General features: G+C 41.2%; 1 long non-coding RNA gene across 2 annotated transcripts in view; it reads right to left on the bottom strand.

Moving 5' to 3' along the window:
• Positions 1-4,859: 4,859 nt before the first annotated feature.
• Positions 4,860-13,661, bottom strand: part of LOC131925226 (uncharacterized) — a 38,988-nt gene continuing 30,186 nt past the window's right edge. Inside the window, exons 3-4 of one of the 2 annotated variants that reach the window (XR_009383188.1) lie at positions 6,976-7,067; positions 4,861-4,966 (exon numbers count right to left, since the gene is read on the bottom strand). This is a non-coding gene — a long non-coding RNA (uncharacterized LOC131925226). Of the gene's footprint in view, positions 4,967-6,975; positions 7,068-13,661 lie in introns of both variants that reach the window. The other variant, XR_009383187.1, reaches the window with a different exon arrangement.

Genomic DNA, 13,661 nt, shown 5'->3' with positions numbered 1-13,661 from the left:
CACATGCTAGAGGCCTCTCGGTATAATCCCCAGACTCCTTTCAACTCATGTTGCTGGTGTCAGCCACAATCTCTCACCCTCAGCCATTTTGATTCAGACACTTCCAATTTGTTGGGGTGGGAGGGTAGTGGCCAGGGCTACCTGTGCATTGTACAATGTTTAAAACAGACTTGAATCCAGAATCCAACTTACTAAGATGTTAATAGCATTCTCCAAGTTGTGACAATCAGAAGTATCTCTAGATATTGCCAAATGTCCCCTGAAAGAGGATAACCCCTAAATTAAAAATAATATTCTAAGTGAGTACTCTAGAATCAGAGAAATACTGCATTCTATTATATCCAATTGAGGTGATGGATTAATCTATACTAGCCAAAGATTATCATATAAATATTATGGCATGAGTCATCTTACTTGACAAAAGGTAAGTAGCCCCTGAGTACTGTTGTTACAGTTATGAGGGCAAATCCTCGTGAGACTAAGAAAAGTATATTTGCCAGAGAAAGGTACTCCCTTACCTGCAGTGGTCAGGGTGGATTTCCCAAAGAAGCTACATTCGAACCATATTTTGAAGTATGAAAAATTATCCAGTCAGTCAGCACAAAAAGGTGAGTGTAAGCAGCAAGGAAAGATGGGAATGGCTGAATGAATGAATGAACGAACGAACAAACAAACAAACAAATAAATAAATAAATAAAGCCCTGATCTTTAAGAACTTACTAAGACAATACTGTTATTCCTGCCAGTTGCAAACAAATCAATCAACTAATTAGTTCTTCTCAAATCAAGCACCCTATCTAATCCTAGACAAAGTCTGGAAGAAGTGAGAGGCTACAGATAAGAAGGCAGTGCTGACACGGTGGCCACAAGCCCAGCAGCCTGCAGATGGGTTGTTCCACTGTCATTGTGGCAGCTGGACCTTGGGCTTTGGAAGGTGCCATGGTTGGTGGGTGGAATGTCTCCCAAAGTCCATTACAGGTTTGGCCTCCACAGTGCACTTGCTGGGATGTGGTGGAACCTTTAAGAGGTAGGGTCTAAGAGCAGGTCTTATGTCATTAGAGACATTTCCGTGACAAAGATGGTGGGACTTTATCCTCTTTTCTCCTTTACTTCCTGACCATGAAGTTGCTCTGCCATGCACTCCCCACGTAACGATTCATTCTGAATGTCAACTTGACTAGATTTCCAAACATCTAGGCTCTTATTGAGATGCACTTCTAGGGGTGTCTTTGAGAATGTTTCCAGAGACATTTAACTAAGGAAGGAAGACCTACCCTGAAGATGAGCAGCACCATCCCATGTCCTGGGGTCATGGACTGATCAAAATGGGGTGAGAGAGGAAGGAAGGCTGAGTAGAAACATTCATCTCACTCTGCATCCCAACAGGGGAGGCCATGGACCAGCTGCCTTATGATTCTCCAACCATGCTTCCCCCACCGTGATAAACTCTATGCCAAGAACACACATGAAAACAGACCCTTCCTTCCCCAGGTTACTTCTTATCAAATATGTGGTCACATCAAGAACAGTAACTGTTAGACTCCACCTGATGTTCTGTCTCCCCAGAAACTCCAAAGTAAGAAGAACCATCAATCATGAACCAGAGCCTCTGATTCCGTGAGCCAACATCGACCTTCTCTCTGAGAGCTTGTCATCTCAAGTACTTGTTACAGTGACAGAGAGGTAACACAGGGAGAAATTTTCATGTGAAAATACATGATAGCCATGAGATTTGTGGTTTTTTTTAAAATAATAGCATAGTGGTTTTCTCTTTCTTTTTTTCTTTATATGTAGAAGCTGTACATGTGTCATATATACAGTAATTTGGAGATAAACATGCACTGTTAATATCTTTACGCCATCACAGACAGAGACACATGCAATACATTTCAAATGCTATCTTTTTATTTCCTTGTCTTTTCCCTTTCTTTTTCTTTCTTTTATTTTTGTTACTAAGAATAAAACATAGGGTCTTCCCAAAAATTTTGTTGTTGTGAGACAGGATTTCACTATATACTCCATGCTGGCATTTATGTTTACAATGCAGTGTTGTTAACTCTAGGCATCATACTCTCTAGTAGAACTTCATAATGCCATCTCCCACATAGGAGAAGTCACATGCAAGCGAAGTCACATGGAGCTTGTCTGTCTGGGCCTGGTTTGTTTCACTGAGCATAAATTCTTCCAAGTCAGTACATGGTAACAAATGGCAAGATTTTTTTTATTTATCTAAGATTGCATATAGAACATTTTATGTATTTATCCATTCCCACAGTGGACATTGATAATGTTTCAATACCTTGGTATTGCATTGATATGCATAGGAATATGGGCATCCCTTCCAGGTCTTCACTTCAGTTCTTTTGGATGCATACCATAGTTCAAGTCCCAACATTTTGTGGAATCTCCATACCATTCCCATACAAGTTGTACCAATTCACATTCCTACCAGGAGTATACTCAGGTTTCTTTTTATTCACACTTTCATCAAGGCTTATAAAAAAAAAGTAGCCGTCTTAAATAGATGTTAGGTGGTTCTGATCTGTTCTTCTGATTATCAATTTTGAGAACCCTATGGTGGTATTTTACTTGTACTGAAATGTGATTTTAATTATATGTTAATAAATAAAGTTGCTCAGGGGTCAGAGCTATTAGAGCCATAGCAAGAACGTGGCGGTGGTGGCGCATGACTTTAATCCCAGCACTTGGTAGACAGAGCTAGGTAGATCTCTGTGTGTTCAAGGATACAGCCAGCATTGGAGACACACGCTTTTAATCTCAATCCTAACCATAGAAGACCTGGAGGTCTGTACAGACAGGCAGTGACGAGGCAGTCATGTGTTTGGGTTTACAACCAATGAGAAGGCAGAACAGAAAGACTATATAAAGACTTTAACACAGGAAGTAGCTCTCTTTCGGAGAGGTAGTACCACCACAGGAGGAAGGGTAAGATTTTAGCTCTTAGCTCTGACCTCTTGGCTTTCTTCTCTGAATCGGCTCTGTGTTTCTTATTTAATAAGATGGTTGGTTACATCTACAGAACCCTTTTGTCCTGTGCTAGGAATTGAATCCTGAACCTCATGCATGCATTCCACACTGATCCCAGCCCACACTTTGGACACTTTTTCACAGACTATCTCACATCTGGCCATTCAGATCTGTTGTCTGCTTTTAATGCTGTTATTTGTTTTTATGCTGCTGAGTTATATGGGTCCTTTATGTGTTTTGAATACTAATACCTTCTCAGGAAAGGTGCTTAATGGCTTTATTAATGCTAAATTTAAGTTTCTTTCCCTAATCTGACTGGCCTTATTTCTTATTAAAAATCTTTGAAAGCATTTAATGTGATTTTTGCATGGTACAAATAAATCTTATTTTTTTAAACAATGAAAATTATACCAGAGACAAATAAATTTTTTCTACAGTTTGATAATAAGGGGAGGAAGTGTCTATATTCCATATTAGGGCATGCTTGAGGAGCTGGCAATCAAATGGAACTTTAGATACTGTCTATAATACAGACAACAAGGACCTTGTGCCAGTAATAATTATATGTGAGCTGTCATGTCATAAATTCGGCATTCAGAGGTGCTAAAAACTGCTGCCATTTTCCAGATTCTGCCTCTATAATATATACAAGAAACACAAATATCATAATCCCAAAGCCTACAGTTATGACCCAGTCCCTCTTGTTCTTCCATGAGGCTAGATAGCATAGGGAACAGCATAGCAACCTGGGACTCCATTTGATTTGGGCTGTGCACAAACTCCTCTTCTAATAATTCACTTGGCAGTCTGTATATCCCACACCAAACAATGCACCTAGCAACCCATTAGCAACTTAGAAACCCCACACCTGCATTGAGCTGTATGTCCAGTGCTCTCTGAACAATGGAATGCTTCTCTTTCCTTAATGCTCATAAAACTTAGATCTAGTCTTTGTGTAGGAGTTTCGTCTGGCCATGCAAGTAGGAAGGTTGATCAAATAGTATCAAGTTTGGGACACATGTGTTATAGCATGTAAACTGTGTCCTCAAAGTAGACTTTCAGAGAAAATCTCCTATGTACCATCATGCCTATGTATATGGGCATACCTATGGTTAAAATCAGATGCATTATGGGAAGATACTTATACAGTAGAAAAATGCTTATCTATCTTAATCTGTCAATCAAAATAGACTATGGCTTCTTAATACCATACCAATGTTAGTGTGGTGGTTGTCAGATTCCAAAGAAACCCGGGACAAGGCTCACTCAGTACCTGTAGCTGCTCCCAGTGCTTCTTGACCCACCCCCTAAACTTCTTTGGCACAGGGGCTTAGCTTTCCTATCTCCCAGCTGCTCTATCCTATTTTGGCCACATGCTCTCCTTGTCCTCTTAGTCCTTAGCTCCTCTCTTGGTTCACCTGCCCTCGCTCCTCTTTTCTTCCTTCATGCCCACCCCCCAGCATGGCATGGTTCAGTCTGGACCCTTCCAGGTGCCTCTGGCTGTACTCTCCCTCATATCTACAATAAAATCCTTCTCCTTAGCCATATGTAGGGGTGACCATGTCCTCATTTTCATTCAGTGGTTTGAATAAGAAAGGCCTGCACAGGCTCGTATATTTAAATGCTTAATCACCAGGGAATATAACTCTTTGATAGGATTAGGAGGTGTGACCTTGTTGGATGAGTTGTTAGTCGGGGTGGGTTTTGAAGCCTGTGCCAGGCCCAGGTGCTGTCTCTGCCTGAGATATAGAACTCAGGTACTACTCCAACACTTGACAGCATGCTGCCATGCTCCCTGCCATGGTGCTAATTTACTAACCCTCTGAAACTATAAGCGAGCCCCCAATTAAATGCATCTTTTGTGAGACTTGCCTTGGCCATAGTGTCTCTTCATAGCAACAGGACAGTGACTAAGACAGGCGGACACCAACTCTGCATTCTCTCCTATCCATCTTTCATAAAACCATGCTCAATTCAGCTGAAATGAAAGAGAAACAAGACAAGTCAAGTGTTGTTATGAATTGATACAAAACTTTAGAGAAACAAAGGATGTTAATCTTATATCTTTTGATCATGCAGTAAGGACAGTCATTTTTTTTCTTGTACAGATCATAGGGGAGAAGGTTGGAGAGTTCCAGAGGTAAATGTAGAATGGTAAGGCTCAGCACCTACCTAAGGAAGAACTCAGCTCTACCACAGTTCTGAGGTTTAGAGTACTGTTCATGTTGATGCATGACTCAATCTTCTGTCAATCCAGCTCCAAAGCTAATAAGACTCAGGATTAAAAATAAATATATCATCCTTAATCATATAGCTTCACTACTTCACACCTGAGCTCACTGAAATTGTCACACTAGCCAGTGACTGGTATATTGTCCTAAGTATGGATCTCATATGGATTCGCTAATAATCATGATGTCACTTACGTGCCCCATTTCATGCCTTCCAGAATCTTCCCCAGTGACAAATTCTTCTGAAACTCAGCACCTGCCTGCCTGTTTCCTATTCAAATTCAGGACACAGTACTTCCTGCTTTGAACCCCACTGTGTATTCAAATGGCCCATTTGGTTATAAGTATCTCTCTTCTACTAAAAATTTAATTAATCCAGATGCTTAGAGGATTTTAGCTAATCTAATGTTCCAGTTAACTCCAGGTCGACTATAAAATAGTTTTCCTTTCAATCTATATTGTTACAAATATGGCCAAACTGCGGGCTTGTATCTTTCCTTCAATATCAAGACATAAACCTTTGTTGGGAATAATCTTCTTCAGGCATTCTAGAAGAAGCACTAATACAGGCTTCTTTCCTGAGGTCTTTCTTCTGGGTAGGAGAGGTGTCCGTGCTGGTATCTTAAAAGTCATCCCCCAAGGCTTTCTTTGGGTTTAAATATAGATATAAGGCTTGTTTGTTTGATCTCTTGCTCTATCCCTGGATTAAACTGCATTAAATTCTGGTCACTTTCCTTCTAGTCTTTTGTCGTGTGGTTATGTGTCTTTAATAGTCTGGCCTGAAATAATCTTTATGTGAAAGAGGAAAAAAAAAAGCTAGTCAAACCAAGTTGGCCTCTTGGGGCCTTTTGCCTTTATATTTGGTCCATAAATTCGTAAACTTGAGCTTAGATTTATCAGATCCTGTGTAAATAAGAAAGCCAGGTTTACTTGAGTTCAGGTTAGATTCAGGTTATTTGTGTACATGGCAGGGAGTACGGTTCACTCACATGTACAGGTGCAGGTGGAGGTCAGAGGACAACCTCAGTCTGCCGTCAGAACTTGGAAGAGTCAATAGAAAATGAAAGCTTCATTTGTAAGCCACTGATGAGAAATGATTACTATAAATTGTTCTGGATAAAAAAATGTTATCACACTATTTTTCAATTTCACCCATATCTTTAGAAAACCACATATCAGAAGAAAATAAGAAATAGAATGACCAAGTTAATTATTAACAATTAGTAGTAATAATAGTTCAAAATTTTTTGTGTTCAGTACTTGGTATCAAATCCAGGATTTATGTGGGCTAGGTCAGCTTTACATACCAAGTCTAGGCTTGCTGAAAAACAGGTCTCACTACATAGCACAGTGTAGCCTTGAACGCACCATATAGTCTATACTGGCCTTGAACTTATGGTCTTCTTTGGGAAGCTTTTGCTTCCTGTTGTGTAGCTATTTCCTTTGAATCAAACCATTATCCCTGGAAGGAGGAGGGAGTCTCCCTAAGACTCAAGAAGTAAACACAACTCACAAGTTTCAGGAAGCTTCTGAAACTTGCTAGTCATATGAGCAGTAACAACTCTAGAGAGGAAACTCTGATCTACTGGGCTGTATTAAGTTGTGCAGGGCAATCCAAGGATTCTACTTTAATGAGTCACCACCCATGCCAGAGTGGGCTTTTCAGTAATGCTGCTGCTGCCTTTGAGTTACTCATGTTCCTCTAAGTAACCCACCCCATCCCCACTCCTGTAAGTAAACTCCAAAATGAACTCACTGGTTCACCACAGTAGACTTGAGTGGAATCATTTCTTCTGTCATCTGTCATCAATACCCTTCTTAGGTGAGTAGATGTTTATTCCTGTCTCCCTAGAAAAAGTGACACAGTATCCCCAAAGTGCTAAAATCACAGGCATGTACCACCACACTACAACTTTAAAGTCAATTTTTATATTTTATAGTCCTTGAGAAAATAACATTAGAATTATTTTCATCCTTTATAGTCTCACATTTGAATCTAAGTTAATTATGAATCAAGCAGTAACAGAAATATCAAGAGAGGCTGGAGTTAAGCTCAACTACCGAGCCATTTGCCTATCACGATGAGGCCCCAGGTTCCATCCCTACCACACAAAGAAAAAGGTACCAAGAGAATATCTCAACCACAGAGAGGGAAATAGGCAAGTTTTAGAAAGCACCTATCCAGACTTTCCTGCTTGATATCTTGCATATTTTTTTTGTTTCAATCCTCAAATTTTGGGATATAGTTACCCCTCACAGTGTTATATAATAATTTGGATAGACTAACAACATCACATTATCTTTCAAAGAACAATCCTGAAAATAAAATCTGACTCCAGTCCTCAGCCACTCCTACACTTTCATGTATATATGAACACAGTACATCACTCTTATATACACCCTTCCACATATAGGGGAGGGAAAGTTTACGCCAAAGAAAACATCACTGGACTGTGATCCCAAGCCACTCTACCCAGCAGGAAAAGCATAGAATGCCTTTCAGGTGACTTTCATTTATATTCAGAAGGTTATATACATCATCTCATTTTGGTTTGCAATTCCTCTAATATCTTTTAAAATGAAGAAACTCAAACATTCTTTTTCCATTAATAGACTTCTCCATTTAGATATTTTCCTCCACTCTTTTCCTGTTTTTCTCCTTCACTCTTAAGTAGGATGTTTTGTACAAAAGTGGGTCATAGAAAACTGTTAATGTCAAGTCACTCAGAGGCCATTAATGCACCTTCCAGGGCTTAGGAAGCAATATAAAACAGCACTAGGAAGCAATGTAGGCAGAAGACGCTAGTATTTCTAGTATACTTCCCTAAGGAAATGTCTCCATTGCAAGAAAATGAACAATTTTAAATACTGTACTATTTTCAATGTCTTTTTAAAATCCCCAAATTTTAAGCTCCTAGAGGTTAGTTAATGAAAGCTAATCCTTATTATAGTATATCTGGTTAATGATTTGGCAAATAACTTTTTTAAAAGTCATCAGATCCAAAGCAGGTGAAAAGACACAAGACCTGGGTTCAGAGTCAGAAAAATCTTGGTTTGATCTCTGATCTGCCATCAAGCTGTGACGGTCACACACTGTTCATTAGCTGCACTTCTCTCCTACAAATTGTGAAATGTAAGCTAGAAGGTTATTTAGGTTCCATATAACTTTAGGATATTTCTAGTACTTAGCTCATTCAGACTGCACATATTTACTAAATTCTGATCTAGTGCTATAATACCCTGTTTCAGAGTATGAGAAAATGATAGATATGTAGATGAGATAGATAGATGATAGATGATAGATAGATAGATAGATAGATAGATAGATAGATAGATGCACCCTCATTCATCCAAGTGCCCACATGGTGTAACAGCAGTATGAACACACTCGGGTAAAGCATACCTACCAAGTATTGTCATTACATTCAGTTCCATCGTTGTCTCTCCTTATTGACACACACACACACACACACACACACACACACACACACACACACACACAAATGCAGTGATATTGTGTTCCCCAAAATATTGTGCACCCTAATAAACTTATCTGGGGTCAGAGAACAGAACAGCCACTAGATATAGAGGCCAGAAAATGGTGGCACACACGTCTTTAATCCTAACATTCCAGAAGCAGAGATCCGTCTGGATCTCTGTGAGTTCAAAGCCACACTGGAAACAGCCAGGCATGGTGACTCATGCCTTTAATCCCAGGAAGTGATGGCAGGAAGCAGAAAGGTATATAAGGCATGAGGACCAGGAACTAGAGCTGGTTAAGCTTTTAGGCTTTTGAGCAGCAGTTCAGTTGAGATTCATTCTGGAAGAGGACTCAAGAGGCTTCTAGTCTGAGGAAACAGGATCAGCTGAGGAATTGGCGAGGTGAGGTGGCTGTGGCTTGTTCTGCTTCTCTGCTCTTCCAGCATTCACCCCAATACCTGGCTCCCAGGTTTGATTTTATTAATAGACCTTTTAAGATTCATGCTACACACACACACACACACACACACACACACACACACACACACACACCAGCAACAACAGCAACCAAACAATCACCACACAAAACCACACCTATCAAACTGTCTGTGGGCCAATGTCCACCACATTCCAACCTCACTTAGCTAAAATGTATGTTTGAATGGATGAGTTCTTTGATATAAACTGGACATCTGGATGATCAAGGCTGTAGGAAAGGTAGATCCCTGGTTGGAAACTCTCCTTTAAAGCCAGTTCTATGTGGAAAAGTCACGACAGTTCATTTGTGAAGTCTGCATTCTGCCCTATCTGGACTCTCCATTAGTTAGTCTTGTTGTCAGAAACTAAGCTAGAAAATGCTCATTGCTTTCTTTGGTCTAGTATTAGCCCTTGTTAAAAGATGGGTCTTGCCGGGAGGTGGTGGCACACACCTTTAATCCCAGCACTCCAGAGGCAGAGCCAGGCAGATCTCTGTGAGTTCAAGGCCAGCCTGGGCTACCAAGTGAGCTCCAGGAAAGGTGCAAAGCTACACAGAGAAACCCTGTCTCGAAAAACCAAAAAAAAAAAAAAAAAGTGGGTCTTAATCCTTTGTATTATATACTATGCCTGTCCTAATCATTTAATGCTTGAGCAAACTGAGTTGATTGATCCTACCTTTTAACAAATAAGAAAAAAGTGCAATTGAAACTGTTCCAACTCTTCTGTTCTGAGAGCTGTGGGTATTGACCCTGGCGGGGAATCAGGGAAGAGGCAGGACTTAGTGCTGAGGTTTAAATAGAGGGTAAAATAGAGAAAAGCTGGGATGATATTTAAGGCACAGTCATAACTGAGGCTTAAGAATCTAGCCTGGAGGTGGTGGCACATGCCTTGAATCCCAGCACTTGAGAGGGAGAGGCAGGTGGATCTCTGTGAGTTCCAGGCCAGCCTGGTCTATAGAGCGAGTTCCAGGACAGCCAGGACTATAACACAGAGAAACCCTGTCTCCAAAGAAAGAGAAGGAGGAAGAGGAGGAGGAGGAGAATGAGAATCTAGCCTGAAGAAATACTAGTCCAGAAGGACAAAAACTGTGAGACCCACAGGACCAGGAAATGAGAAACCCTAGCATAGAACACAGGGACTCAAAACAAAGGCTAGGAATGGTGTTGTAGATGTTTGTTAAAAGGCTGGGATATAAAGTCACAGGAAGTTTTATAAAAAGCTGAAAAAAAAGGCTAACTCAGAAAGAAATATGTCATAGAAGAAATAAAATTTGCAGAGGAGGAGAAGTTGGCTCAAATATAGGAGAATGTCTCAAAGATGAATTAGACAATCTTTGAACGGCCATTGAGCTCTTCTGAAGGACTCAAAAGGAAGATATGTATATGTCAGCAAAGTCTTGACTGCAGCCAAAGTTGTATGTAACACCTCCCACTCAGACAGTGCAAGAAAACTGGTTTGTGCTATTTTTCTTTGCTTATTCCAGCTGCTATGTCTTCAGAGAAGACAATTATGATGGTAGTATGGATTTGACAGACTAGTAGAACAACTGACATTTTTTCACCACTAATTTATCCCAGAATACCTGGGAAGCTGCTGAATCAAACCACATAGAGCATTTGAAAAGCCCACTTCTGGATAGGCTCTTCAAAAAAGCAGCATACTCATGGGATGTGACAAGTCCCACTGCTTTGTCTACCTTCACCCCTGAAGAGAGTGTTCCATGGGGGCATGGACTATTTTGTCTGTTCTTATGAGTCCTCTGTGCCTCACAGAATCGGGTCCCTTGTGCACAGTTTTTGGATGAGCTCATGAAAGGATAAACACAGAAGCCCATTTTACACATCAACCACCTAGATCCGATCCACTATAAATAACCACTCAAGGCTCTCTGCACACAGGTCTTAACCTGAAGCTGAGTCACCAAGATTAGATACAAGTTCAGGACAAAGGCATTTGCTTACCTAAAGCTGTCTGGTACGAGAAGCACATCCGTTGGGGCCCCTGTCAGTGTGAACTAGAGGCTTCCCTTGCTGGAGATAATAGCGTTTTGTTTCCCTGTCCTTCCTACGTGCCTGGCCATGGACGCACTTTCTGTTTGTGCTTCTGTCTATCTTAGGATGCAGCTCAACATGGGTAGAAAAGATAAGGACACAGAGGCCTGAAAGGATTATAAAGAGGCAGTTTGGTCTTTGGTTTTTAATGGCTCCAGCGGCAATAGACACTGGCGGCTTAAATTCTGCTTGAAATTTAAGCTTATTAGTGTTTCTGGCAGCCAAGGAGACCCTATCCGAAATGATAAATAAAATGGGTTAGAGAAGAAAAAGAACACAAGCACTTGTTCCCTCTGGAGGATGCCCTGTGGAGCTACAGGGTGCTTTTCAATATCATCTAGAATATTGCAATAACTTTGTTTTAAAGTTCTTGTGGTGTGCCATTATAAATGTTCAGTCTGCTTAGGAAACTTGACATTTAGAATAATCCAATTCCCCGGGGGTTGCAGAGAGTGAAGGGTCCACACCTAAAAAAGACCCACCGAAGAGAAGCACATAGAGGACTCCCCGTTCAGAAAGAGTTCAGGCCTGGTGAGCTGGAATCAGCATCCCCCAGACTCTCCTCCATTCTCTGGGGAGGAGACACAAGCAGGTTCCCAGACACTGTGGATTAGAGGCAGATGCTGACTGCCATTTCACCTTCAATGCCGGGGGTTCAAGTGACACTCCTGCTGTCTTTGCTGTGTTGTTTAAAGAGAACTTTCATTCATGCATCCCAAGGAGCAACTTGCTGGCTGGCTATCGGAATGACATTATGACAGCTGGACCTGCTGGGCAAAAGTACTTTGGATGTACTGATTTGTACGGTACATATAAAAGTGAGCCATCAACTCTACAAAGATTAAGGAATTTACTGCATTGGTGAAGTTTTGGCGACATGCCAAAAATCTTGCCCTTTTTTTAAAAAAAGCAAGTATGGAATCTTGATATTCTTACCACCTAGGCAGAACTCCCTCAACTTACAATTTAGAGCTCCACCACAGGGATGTCAGACCCCATGGTGCTAGGAGTGTATGTGGTAAAGACACCTGGAAAGTTCTCTTGGAATTTTTAGAAAGTCCCAGGATTTTAGAATAAGTCCTTTTCAGAATGCTCTCCTACCAGAATCCTGTATCTTTGCAGAGGCTGAACTCTGACTTTAGGTCATCAAGCTTTCATGGGACCAGGGCTCTCAAATCAAGAGCTGGTTTCAAGTGTATACCAATCAACTCAGTAGCCATGTGGGCACACCAGCAAGCCCCTGTACAATGTTATATCTGGGGCCAACCATGATTGGGGACCATCAGGCATGAATAGGCTGCATGAGCAAGTGGTCAAGCTCCAACCTTACCTGTCCTAGGGCACCAATGCCATTCACTCAATTGACACCCATACCCTACTATAGAATTCTCTATACCTAGTTGACTAGGGTAGAAAAGTTCTGGAGCTGGTTTACAAAGGGTCAGCTGAGTACCCTGCTGTGATCTAGGGAAAAGATGACTGTTATACTCTGACTACATTCACGTGTGGCTCTAAAACCCAGTGACTGAGGAAATCCTCCAGGTAGAGTAAGCCACAGCATGTGCCTCTGGTCATCCATTCAGGACCTATGGCGACCACTGTCTGCTGAATCCATAGCTGATCTGTCAGGAAATTTGTTTAGAGATAAAGGGAATCTGAGAGGAAAAAAAACTTGTAATGGAATTATGTGTGCACAATGTCTGTTCTTTTCTTGTTTGTTCATTTGGTTGGTTTGGTTTGGGTTTTGGCTTATTTGATTTTGTCAACTTGACACAAACTGGAGTTATCCAAGAAAAGGAAGCCACACTTGAGAGAATGCCTGCATAAGATCAGCCCATAGGCAAGTCTGTGGGGCATTTTTTATTATTATTAATGATTGATGTAGGAGGGCCCAGACCACTCTGGGCGGTGCCACCCCTCAGCAAGTGGTCCTGAGCTATATAAGAAAGCCACATGGGCAAGCCGTGAGTAATAAACCCTAGTGCTTGAAAAGTAATCCTATACAGAGTGTGGCCATGGACTCCCTCTCATCAAAGCCAATGTGGCCATCATCACTGCCCAACAGACCACTTGGCAACAACAGAAATCCAGATCGATGTGATACCATAATTCCTGACTACAGAAACAGGATTCACAGACTATCACTTTGGACCAAAGAAGCCACTTTTGAGCAAAGCATATGCAATAATAGTCAGTGACCATGGTCAGTTGTCCTAAAACCATGAGGACAAGCCAGTAAGCAACATTTCCCCATGAATTCTGCTTCAGTTGCAGCCTACAACTTCCTGCCCTGACTTCACTCAGTGACCGACTATTAGGAAGTGTAAGATGAAATAAACACTTTCCTCTCCAAGCAGCTTTTGGTCATGGTGTCTACCACAGTAATATAAACTCTAAGACAATATGTGACTCTGTGTCCCGCACATTAATCCTA

The sequence above is a fragment of the Peromyscus eremicus genome, chromosome 15 (assembly GCF_949786415.1).
Source record: "Peromyscus eremicus chromosome 15, PerEre_H2_v1, whole genome shotgun sequence".
In the NCBI taxonomy this organism is placed as follows: Eukaryota; Metazoa; Chordata; class Mammalia; order Rodentia; family Cricetidae; genus Peromyscus; species Peromyscus eremicus.
Note: the sequence above shows the minus strand (reverse complement) of the source record. Positions and strands in the feature narration are given on the sequence as shown.